General features: G+C 38.9%; 1 protein-coding gene across 14 annotated transcripts in view; it reads left to right on the top strand.

The window, feature by feature from the left end:
* The first annotated feature begins 1,757 nt into the window (after positions 1–1,757).
* Nuak1 (Nuak family kinase 1) overlaps positions 1,758–12,658 on the top strand; it is a 137,172-nt gene continuing 126,271 nt past the window's right edge. For 12 of the 14 annotated variants that reach the window (XM_067088591.1, XM_067088588.1, XM_067088586.1 and 9 more), the window contains exon 1: positions 1,758–3,336. The gene's annotated coding sequence lies outside the window, so the exon portion shown is untranslated. The remainder of the gene's footprint in view (positions 3,337–12,658) is intronic. The other 2 variants (XM_067088579.1, XM_067088593.1) reach the window with 2 other exon arrangements.

The following is a 12,658-nucleotide window of genomic DNA, read 5'->3' as shown; positions in this document are numbered from 1 at the left end:
CCGTCAAAAATGAGGACAATTCAAGGAAGGGTCGAGACATCAGGTCCTGACTTTATGCCCTGTAGGGGGTTAGTGCCGTCAGTGCACCTCATATGGTGCTCTGTAGGCGTTACTTGAGGTTCTATGCAGCGTCCCTTTGGCCCCTAGCTGCAACTCCTTCCATTCCTTTCACTGTACCTCCATTCATATTCTCTTTCGTACATCTTTCTTGCCGCCCTCTCCTAACAATTGTTTCATAGTGCAACTGCAGGTTTTCCTCCTGTTACACCTTTCAAACCTTTGGACTATCAATTTCCCTTTCAGTGCTGAATGACCTCATAGGTCCCAGCTCTAGCCCTTGGGCCAAAATTCCATATTCCTTCCATCCTGACTTTCTGGATGTTATGAAGTTCATACTAAAGTGTCACCTTGTTTAGGGTCTAGGGTAATAGATGCTGGCTTTTGGCTGGATGATGGCAAATCAAAATGACACAGAAACTTGATGTACAGTATTACGTAGATATTCATAGTGGCAGCATTAGTTTTGATATTGATTTTGTGGTAGTTATGAAACTAGAAGTAGGAATGTAATAGTGTGACTGTGTATCTGAGTTCATATTTATTATAGTACAAAGGCTCTTTAACCTTTCTTTTATATCAGTCAGATCTAGTTTTTCTTCTTAATATTACTTCCTTATATACAATCATTTTCTGTCCCAGACACCTAGTGACCCAAGTCTCTTATTCATAACGTAGATGCTGTTGTAGATACTTAGTTTGGTAGCTCTTAATACATGTCCCCATGACAAGCAGATTCTAGCAGGACCCATGTCCAGCAACTTTAATAGTATGGACCATCTCATTCCCGGATGGCAACTTGCTTCTTAAATGTTTGAATCCATTTGTTCAATCTTAATGAAGTTTCTTCTTATATTGTGTGACATTTGGGTATGTCTGTTTCTAACAAGTTTTATAAGTAAGTATATGTATAGCAGTTTTGCGACTCTAACAAGAGGCATATGGTTTAAATCCGGGTCTTATCAGATTCATCATTCCCTTTGGGTGTAATTTATTCCCAAGGTAAAATTATTTAGATATCATTGGCTTATTTGTGGGCTCATAATTGATAGCTTAAAATGTCACACACACACACACACACACACACACACACACACACACACACACACACACACACACACACACATATATATATAATATATATATATATATATATATATATATATATATATATATATATATATATATATATATATATATATATAGGTATAAAAGGTTTAAACTAAAAATGAAAATAACAAGTATGCGCACTCGAAAGAATGTTATTGAAATGTTGACATTAAGACCATTCTCAAAATTTATATATACATGCTAATTAATCGAACATAAAAAGGGTTTTGAAAGTATCCACACGTATTCTACATTGCCTACCCTACACTGTTGTGCCAAGAGAGAGAGAGAGAGAGAGAGAGAGAGAGAGAGAGAGAGAGAGAGAGAGAGAGAGAGAGAGAGAGAGAGAGAGCAATCATGACAAGATGAGCAAGAAACTTTGAATGCTTTACGTTATCTAAAGCTCGGCCGTGTTTATGTTGTCAAAAGGGCTGTTCCTGTTTTACGGTGTAAATTTACTCCTACGAGTGCAAACTTAAAGTGTATATAATAGGAGGAATTATTAGAATGTGGTAGCTAGCTCAAAGCAATCACAGTATGCTAGTAAAAAAGAAACTACGTAAATAAGAGGTGTCCTCTTTCAATATGGCAGTATGGAGGCGAACCTTGACTTCGTCCGCTGTTTTCTAGTCGTTTAAGAATAAAAAACATCTCGCGTGGCAAGGTGATCTTTCAGTGGGCCCTGGATCAGATTACAGAAACTTAATGCGTAATTGGCTTCTGTATCACGTATGGCAGCTCGACGATGCTAAAAATGAAAATTATAATGATACGCTTCTGAATGTTCTGATGACTGCGCACATCCCGTCCCAGAAATGAGTCAATATTTACTAGGTAGCAACTTTCATTGTGATTGCCTTCTTCAGGTGTTTGCTCACTGCCTTATTTTGCCGCTAATTTTGTCCGCAAGGACACGACGAACAAACCGGGGGTCGAGTTACATTTTAACATGTCGAAATATGACGAGATTAAAGAAAGTTACCGCCCTTGTCGAACAAGAAGCAACAGTTTTTGTACCACGGAAATCTCTGAGTTGGCTTCTCACCCGAACTGTTGCCAAATTCTTCATTTAAGTCGAGAATGCAAGCGATGTATTTTTAGGCCATTATCGCCAATTTTGCTGTCGATGTGATGCGATGAATTAATGCCGTTTCCATTTGGCATAAGCTTTCCGCAGGACAACAACGCAGTCGAAATGTAATGACCGAACGGTCATAAGCACGCAAGCTGCCAGATACTGCCATATCAGAGGGGTGTGGGTGGCCGATATGAGATCATCATCATCAACATTTTCATGTGTATGTGTGTGTTTGTCCGTATGTGCGTGTGCCGGCGAATGTGTGCATTGTATGTTGTGGGTGTCAGTGCAGCTGAGAATATGTGGAAGGCGTTCTTCTGCGTGTTGCAGTAGCAAGGGAGAAATAGTGTGGGGAGTGTGGTCTGAGGGAGGCAGAGTGAGAGAGAGAGAGAGAGACAAGGGCTATTTTTACTCCCGGGGACCGACTTGGTAAATTTGGCAGTCTCGGGTGGGCCAAGTGCTGCTGCGAGGAAGGAGAACCCAGTCTAGGTTGTGAGTACCGCACGGGTCGTGTGTGTTTGTGTGTGTATGCGTGCTACGGGGGGAAAAAACACCACGAAGGAACACCCCTTTTTTTCTTCGGTTCGGCTCGGGCGTGGGCCTCACGCAGAAGGCGCCGCCGCCGGCGAGACTACTCTGCGAAGTGCTGAAATACAAGTGAGGAAAAGGAGAGAGGGAGAGGAGGAGTAGGAGGAGGAAGGATTGGTTATTTAAGTTTCCTCGTCGTGTGGATGGAGGTGTGTTTATATTAAGCTTATAACTGAAGCACCGGTTTAAATTCCCCCCCTCCCCTCTCCCCCCCCCACCTTCCTCGCACCCATCTTGCCTTCTGACGAAGGCCCCGAAGAAGGCGTGACGGGAGCTTTTCGTGTCTATTGATTGACTTCATAGCACCACCCGATGAGTGGCATCCTCGACAAATGATGTTTTGTGCTTGGCATACTCCGCCCGCGCGCCCGCGAAATGGTGGCCTGTGCGGGCGTTGGCCCATGGGCGTGAAGTGTAGAGATACTTAGCACGGGCAGCGTGAAACCCGAAGCTCTTTACACTTCACCTTTCATTTTTGAGTCTACGAAGGAAGTACCGCTAAAGTGAGTAAATAGTTTGTTATTTTTTTTTTTTTTGGATATTAGCAGATGGATGGTCTGGATGGTTTGAAATTTATTTTTATAAATAATAATATTTATTTTGAAGAAATTTAAACTGTAGGTCTACAGGGATTTATTTTAAAAATGCCATAATTATTGTAGGCCTAGTAACCTGTAACATTTATAATATATATATATATATATATATATATATATATATATATATATATATATATATATATATATATATAAATCACATTAAATCTTATAAATCCATTGAAACTACACAAGTTAAATGCCCATACTTTCGTAACACCCACACAGGTGTGCTATAATGATACCTCTTACCTGGGTTCCTACGTTTAACCCCCCCCCAGGAAAAAAATTACGTTACAACCGTTAAATATATTTCGGAATAAATATGCTATCGGATTTATTGTTAACAAAATCCTTTTGTGGAACATTATTCTCGTTTTCATCTGCCCTGGGGTAGAATAGGACCTTAGGCCAGCTTATTTTCCTTCCCTGAAAGAGCTCGGCTTTCTACACCCCTAGACCTATGCAGCCGAGGTTGAATCATTCATTAGGCCTATTTGTTAACCTCTTGAGTATTTGGAAGTTAATATTTCTATGTATTTACTCAAAAACCTGTTTTTTTCAAGTATAAATTAAATATTTATTCAGACATTAGGTTTTGTGAGGTTAGATGACGACCCAGGCTAGTTTGAATCCATAACTGATTCAAGTTGGGTTTAAACTTTAAACAGCCTTTAATATATTATTTTTAATGTATTTCAGAATGGCTGTTCCTGAATAACATTCATGATTGTGATAGCTCATAAGCATAGTAACTTGCCCATTACCATATTTTTGGTATATGGACCTAGCATTTATCGACAGTATAAAGATATTCCCACAGTTTTAACATCCGAATTTGTTGTTAATACTAAGTAATACCGCTTGTGTTCCTGTGGTAATTAACGGCTATTCGGATTTACTAGTTTTAGCCGGCGGTTTCGTAATGGCGCCTAATTAAAGCAATGTGCGCGCGTGTGCGCGTTGCCTCTTAATTAGCCGTGCGCTTGAAGTCAAGTCATTGAAGCTGTCATTGTCGGCTTATTATTATTATTGTTGTTATGATTATTGGTTTGTTTATCAGCAGGATTAAGTTAAAAGTAACGTTTTGGAATTGTCAAAAGATACTTGACGGTGGTTTGCAGTACCCGAAGGCTCATTCGCTTGCTAGTATTCATGCAAGGCTTGACTCATCCGTAAAAACATTTTTTTAAATCGAATATTGGACAGGAAGTTAATGGGAAGGTGATAGCAGATGCCATTTAAATCGAACCCATCCATAATTGATATATATATATATATATATATATATATATATATATATATATATATATATATATACATACATATACATCCTAATTTTAGAAGGCGGCTCTGTGAAGTTTTTCCTTTGTCAGGTTCCAGGGAAAGGTCAGATGTTTAGTAAGTGCACAGAGAGAGAGAGAGAGAGAGAGAGAGAGAGAGAGTTTGTTGCAGCCTTGTTGAGTCCTTGTGACATTCAGTATCAACCCTGTACATTATAAAAAGAAGCATTTATATATAAAAGTAAGAGTTTTTTACGAAATGCCAGAGGCATTTAGCATAAATATGCTCTCAGGAAATGCTGACGTCATTACTTTTATATTGTTTTGTTGTTTCTTAAATTAAACTAATTGTGAGGATATATTTTTATTTGTTTAAAGTCTGCCCTCAGATTTAATTTATTTTAATATTTTAAAACATTGCTGTGTTTTAACTAAGGTATATAGTTCGTACCTGCGTCATTCTAAGTAGAATGTTAACTACCACAAATCGCCATAACTGGGTTAACAAAAGTTCTAGAACACCACTTAGCCTATGCCCAGCAGTGTTCTTTGAAAAATACAAAGAAATTAAAGTCCCACTAGTCAGACAAGAATCAATGGAAGGACAAATTTTATTTATTTAATTTATTTATCAATCAATATGCACTAAGTTGAGTCTAGTGTCAGCATACTGATAATACGGGTTTTGTGGCTACGTCATTAACCTTTAGGTGTTCAGTTGTTATTGTTGTTTATTTGGTCAGTGTAATTCACATTTTAACATTGTTTTAACAGAAAGTAACGAGATTTTTCTAATTAAGGTAAAAACTAAGAATGACCTTGCCTTACGGAAGCAAGTCGCTTATGTAAGTTCCCTGACTACTCTCTCTCTCTCTCTCTCTCTCTCTCTCTCACTGGCCGATTCGAATGTTGGCATTTGAAGAATGCTATTATGGTGAACGATTGGTAGAATCCGCATTAGCAGCTTAGGCCTAATCGACGGAATCTTTAGGAGCTTGTAGGCTAATCGGATCCTAATTAGTATTTAATCCTCTTTTCTCTTTTCCTGATCGATTCCTCCATGTCCGGGTAATAAATTATTTAGGCGTATGTCCGGAAAAGCGATTACGTCGACTGTTGTGGGACGCAGCCAAGGTGGAAAGTTCACGGGGGTAAGCAACCTCATTGTATGTCAGTGCTTTGACACTGCGCTCTCTCTCTCTCTCTCTCTCTCTCTCTCTCTCTCTCTCTCTCTCTCTCTCTCTCCTGTAGACGAAGGGCTACATCTCCACCTCCAAAAATGGTATGCAGGCTGACGCCCTTCTGCGAGCGGTTTCATTCTCCCCATTTGGAACTCCGCCCTCAGGTTGTTGCTTCTGTCAGGGTCGTCCTACGGAACAGGCGCTGAGAGAGAGAGAGAGAGAGAGAGACTTTGTCTTGAGCATTATCCTCGTAGGCCCTTAAAAAATCCCCGTTGGCCCTACAGCCCCCAAATATAGACTTGCCTATCTCTCACGCCTAGAGAATTCCCATATGGACCCTTTTAATTTCTCTTCTCCCTTTTACATCCATGCGAATGGGTCGGGTGTGTTATGGATTGGTGGTCCCAGAGGGAGGGGGTGTGTGTGTGTGGGTTCTTTTGATGGTGGCCCCTCACACCCCTCCCTTATTTTTTTGGGTGAGGCTTATCACTGACATCTCAAACTTAAAATTATTACAGTACTACAAGATATTCCTTCCTTATTTATAGTAAGCCCACGTAAAAAATGTCGCTTTTTAGCAGAAATATGGAATTAATTTGCCTTGTTAAGTAGGCTATATACTGAAACTATTGAAAAAAGAAAATAGTTTATTATGCGCTAGGCCTACTGCTATCATAATGGCGTGTTTGTAGGCTGATAAAATCTACGTGACTTGTTTTAACGCATTTTTAAACAGGCCTAAAGCATAAATGTGAAGATATACAGTTACAGTCTGACCTTTGTATCAGGTAGGTCTATCAGATTTTTTTATAGTGATTATGGGGAAAATGACACCCGTAAGTTTTTTTTTTTAATCAGGGTTAGGCTTATTTTTTATCAAGTACGCCTACAAGCAGAACGGCCTGCCCTTAATTTTCTGGAAAGAAAGATAACCATTAATGTTAAACATTTCTATATAAATTATATAATGTATTCAGTATACATATACATCTGTTTCTTGGTAACTTCCATTATAAAACTTACATAAATAAAACATGAAACGGCTAAGATTAAAGCCTTTCGTAAATTAGTTCCAGTGTGTTCAAAGACTGCTGTACACTAATCGAGTTGTAGAAGAATTCTGAATCTTTTATCAAAATTAGGTTTATCCAAATATTAAAATTAACACCAGTGCTCATGCTTTTTTGAAGTCTTAGCTCATCAGAATTTAAATCCATTTAAATCCCTGCATACACTACAAATTTTAGCTTGAAACATTACTTTTAATGTAGTGAAAAACGAAACATTTTAGCTCGTGTGATTCTTCGTAAGTAACTGAAACACCAGCAGAGTGCCTAGAGAGTCTAGACTGTTGTAATAAAGCACGAACCGTGACGTGTTCTGAGGAAATAACTTATTTCTCTCTCTCTCTCTCTTCTCTCTCTCTCTCTCTCTCTCTCTCTCTCTTCTCTCTCTCTCTCTCTCTCTCTCTCTCAGCACCTTGTAGGTTGCAGTTATTGTGGTTTATTTTCTGTTTCCTTGACAGCTCGTGATTTCTTGCGATTTCTGTCGTTATTGGTGTCTCTGTATCCCGTAAATTATTATAGAATTATTTGTCTTGTGTTTTTGCAGTTTATATATGTATATGTGTGTGTGTATGTTTGTGTGTGTGTGTGTGTGTGAGTAGAAGTTTGATAGACAGTAGATATTGGAAAACGGGAAAAAAGTAAAACTAAAAAGGGACTTTGCAAATTATTATATACAGATACGTAGATAAAGAAAAAATCAAAAAAAAAACAATTTATTTGTTTCTTTAATATTCTTTCCCGCCTGGCTGTATATCCGGCAGGGGATGTTTCTTTGTGACAGACAAAGCCGCTAATAACGCCATTAATTAGTGTCGGTAATTACACGGCCATTGTATTCTTGTCGTCTTTGGTGACGTCACGGGTCAACAAGGGGAAGACTTATTATACCTGACAGAGTGTCTCGTATCTCAAAGCAGGTTCAGGTAGGCCTATATATCGGATTTCTGATTATCTCTCTCTCATTTTGAAGTTACTATCATTCTATAGGCCTAGAAATTCTGATTAGTATAGACGATAGAACTGCCAGTTGTCCCTTTTTAAAATGTAAATTATCAAATACAGTGTGGAGTTATGAGTCTCTCTCTCTCTCTCTCTCTCTCTCTCTCTCTCTCTCTCTCTCTCTCTCTCTCTCTCTCTCTGAGTTTGAAATTACTCTCATTCTATAGGCCTAGAAAATATAGTGATATTGACGATAGAACTGTCAGTTACCCATTCTGAAAAACTGAAAATATCTAATACAATTTGAAGTATTGGTGACTCTCTCTCTCTCTCTCTCTCTCTCTCTCTCTCTCTCTCTCTCTCTCTCTCTCTCTCTCACACACACATTTTGAAATAACTTTTATTTTATAGGCCTAGAAATTCTGATAGCATAGACGATAGAACTGTGAGTTACCCATTTTTTTCATGTAAATTATCCAAGTCGAAGTATTGCTCTCTCTCTCTCTCTCTCTCTCTCTCTCTCTCTCTCTCTCTCTCTCTCTCTCTCTCTCTCTCTCTCTCACACAATATGAAAGTACGTTATTTCTTTAGGCATAGAAATTCTGATATCATAGACGATAAAACTGTCTGTTGCAGATTGCGGTCAATATCTTGACGGTTGAAAAAAAAAGTAAGTGGAACTGGTCTTAAAAAACTGTTCCTTGTGGGACGCCAAGTAAAACTGGAGCTTGATTAGATAACCTAACCTTTACCGATACCTGGGGTGACTGATTTACCTGTGGTCTGGTCCATTGCGTAATATGAGGTGGTCGATTTGTCTGAATAAAATGTCGATCTTGTTAACGATGCAGTTTAACTCTGCAGTTCATAGTGATCGATTCGTCGAAAACCTCTGTCCTTTCGAAGTGAAATGAGTGTTTTAGGAAAATCGAAGTAACTGCAGATTCTAGATTAGGCTAAACGAGAGGTTTAAGAAGTTGGAGAGCTATAATGAGAGACCTGAAGTACAAGGTTTAAAGCACTGCAGCTGCGGTCTTAGAGTACTGTCCACGGTGGGCCGTTCAAGGTACACTGTAAATGGTGTACCCTGCGAAGAATACATCTTCGAAATATTAAGTTATTTATGGAAAGGATGCAAAATGAAGTATTCCTAGGTCCTAGGCCTATTTAGCCGGGGAGTACAAACATGTATGTGCTCTCTCTCTCTCTCTCTCTCTCTCTCTCTCTCTCTCTCTCTCTCTACATAAAGCCTTAATGTATTATTTTATATACATCTGCATAAGATACGTGAATCGCTTGTAACTCCCGTCTGTTGCCAGGCAAACATAGGCATTGCATGCATACTGCTCGTAGGAGAGAGAGAGAGAGAGAGAGAGAGAGAGAGAGAGAGAGAGAGAGAGAGAGAGAGAGAGAGAGAGAGAGAGAGAAAGTGCTTTATTTCTGCTCCTCCACGTAGGAGGCAAAGCTAGTTGTGGAAACCTGTTTTTTGTCCCAGGCAACTCTAGGTGTTGTACCAAGCTTAGCTAGGTACTGGACCCTCGCTTTGGCCTGTAAAGATGGAACAACATATTTTAGGTGCAATTATCTTGTTTTGCGAATCGGCTGGGTAAATAATACTGATAATAATAATGGATTTCACTTCATTAATAATGATAGTACTAATTTTGAAGGTATGACTGTGATCTTGACTATTATTGCAATTTAAACCAAACTCTCTCTCTCTCTCTCTCGATTCTCTTAAAACAGGCCATTATAGGCCTATAAAATGGATCAATTAGTGTATGAATTATTTTTAAAAATTTCTGTTATCATAGAAAGCAAATGATAATGAGTTATATTTAATTATTTTTTAAAAAAGTTACAATAGGCATTATTTAAGTGCTAAATTATTACCTTAATTAAAAGTTTCAATATGATTATTATCGATAATCATCTCGTACCTTTGGTGTAGTGATTACAGCTCATTGTAGCTGTCGTCATTTTAAGCTTAAATTATTAATGGTAGCTTTTGATATTGTGATCATTGTACTCGTTATTGTTATATTTTGATAATAATCATTGTCACTTTTTATATTCTGGTCATCATTTTATCGATTATATCTTAAGGTATTTCATTATTCTGTGAGTATGTACAGTATAATCCATCATTATAATAAAGATAATTTTCAGTTAATCATTATAATATTTTGCCCATCATTATTCTCAGCAAAGCTATATCGCAGTCACCAAGATTATCCAGACATAATTACAATCATCATAAGGTAGTCATTATAATCGAAGCCACTTTGAATGGGTCAAAGAAAGTTATCATGACCGATGCACCTGGCAAGCAAGTTTCTCTCTCTCTCTCTCTCTCTCTCTCGTGTAAGCCGTTTTAATTAGATTATGTCTGAATTAGGTGCATATTTATACGAGCACTTTCCCCGTCCTTTGCAAATGTAGAACGACCATTTTGGTTAAATATATTGCCGTGTCTAATTCATGGCAAGATTGCCGGCCATGTTCCCGCCCTCAGTAGGACATTGTAGCCGCCCACATAGGCTGATATCCCCTCTCTCCTCTCTCTCTCTCTCTCTCTCTCTCTCTCTTTAAATGTCAGTACCCACTTAGGTGGGCAGCAAATTTAAGGTTAACTAGGACTATGGCCAAACTCCTATAAATGCCCACGCATGCGCCTCACGCCTCCACATCTTGTAGAGTTCATTTTTATACGTAACGGTTTCTGTTCAGCTGCCAACGTTCACTTTTAATCATATTGGTTCCTGTGCATCTGTATAATGTGAAATGTAACGGTTTCTATGCACTGTAAATAACTGATCTCTAACGGTTTCTCTTATGCAAAACAAGGTGTCAAAAGAGTTACTCCTTGTAGTTGTGTCGAACCATCCCCAGCGTGTCTATTCCCTGAAAATTGGTATGATGTTATTTTTCAATGCTTCACGGTGAAATAAACTTTAGGCCTACTATAAAGTCAGCTATGTTTAAAATATGATCTTGTTCTCATATGTTAACTCTAGCATCAGCATCTCTCTCTCTCTCTCTCCTTCTCTCTCTGTATTTTTCTCTCTCTCTCTCTCTCTCTCTCTCTCTCTCTCTCGTGAATTTTACGAATGATTGGCAAATAGACATATGTATCTTTCTGTATCCAACGCTCTTCTGGTAGAAATCTGTACATTGCAATAATCATTATAATTGTAAAATTAATTTTTTTTACTATTTTAAAATCAGATGTGCCATCACAGTTAAGCAACGCGTTTATCGTTTGTAAAAGGAAAATTTATAAAAGTATAGACACTTCCTGTAGTAATTTTCCTTAATGTCCAGTCAGCCAGTCAGAACGTGGTACGGACAGGACGTGTCTGTATTCTTCCAATCGGAATGCGCTACGCCATAGATAAAACTAAGTCCATGTCAGAAAATGCCTTAGGTCACAATCCGTCCCGACAAATTTTTCTGTGACCTGCTAATCTCTCTCTCTCTCTCTCTCTCTCTCTCTCTCTCTCTCTCTCTCTCTCTCTCTCTCTCTCTCTCTCTCTCTCTCTCAAGAGTTGGCGGGCATTTTCTGCGACCATCAACTGGTTCCGCTAAAGGCAGTGTTTTAGCATCTTAGCCTCGGGTGCTGGTTTTAGTGGGTATACCATGTTTATCATTCCTGAAGTTCATTGGTAATAGTACCACTACTTTTGGGACTAATGTTTTATTCCAGGGTACCCAGTCTATGTGCTGTATGTAGGCTATATCTGTTTTTGCCGAAGTGGTGTGTTTGTCCAGGTAGCGAGAAGTATTTAAACTGATTTTTTATGATTTAGACCTAACATTTAAACTAGAATATAGTTGGTTTTATTTAGAAATAATTAGAGAACTGGCTGCTTGATTGCTAGGCAATGTACGGACTGCAATAGTCCGTGAATTTGTTCTTACACGTATTAATTACTGGAGACACTAGATGCCGACAGTAACAGATCTGTAATGATATAGTTTCCTACTAAAAAGTTTCCGTAGGGGCGCAGTGCCGTCAGTGCGCCTCCCGCAGTGCACTGTAGGGATTACTTCATGTTCTTTGCAGCGTCCCTACGACCCCTAGCTGCAACCCCTTTCATTCCTCTTACTATACCCCCGTTCATATTCTCATTCTTCCATCTTACTTTCCACCCTCTGCTACCAGTTGTTTCAACATTCTCAGTGCTTAATGACCTCGTAGGTCCCCGCGCTTGGCCTTGGGGCCTAAATATATTCCGATTCTAATAAACTGTAGTAAGCAGTCAGGGAAGGTTTACAGACCTAGTTGAACAATCTTGCTTGGCACATTAAGGGGACTGGGTTGCTTTCAAAAGATCCGCGCTTTAAGAAAGCAAACAATTCACGAGGACAATACGTCACAATGTTAAAAAATAGAAAGAAGATAAGTTATATTTTGGCGCGTCCAACTTTGGTTGGGCTGCTTTTGGGGGTAGGGTTTGCCGACCTCACAGTATATTAGTATGCTAAACTCTCGCCCTACCTATGATAGGACTTGAATATATTAGTTCTGAAACACTACAAGGGAATTTCTGACCGCCAGTGATTCCATTTATAAGCAGAAGATAATTGTACCGAGTTCCCGTTACCGGTATAATGGAAGTAGTAACATTAGACCAATGTATCGCACCTGTGGCGTGGTTTAAATGAACGTGTGCTGTTATGGATGGCGCCGTTGTGTGTGTGTTGTACCAGAACGTGATTTTCCTCTTTCATGAATAGCTCTTTGTTCTCGTAGGAT

The sequence above is a fragment of the Macrobrachium rosenbergii genome, chromosome 45 (genome assembly GCF_040412425.1).
Source record: "Macrobrachium rosenbergii isolate ZJJX-2024 chromosome 45, ASM4041242v1, whole genome shotgun sequence".
NCBI lineage: Eukaryota > Metazoa > Arthropoda > Malacostraca > Decapoda > Palaemonidae > Macrobrachium > Macrobrachium rosenbergii.
The sequence above is the reverse complement of the archived record's forward strand: the minus strand, read 5'-3'. Positions and strand labels throughout refer to the sequence as shown.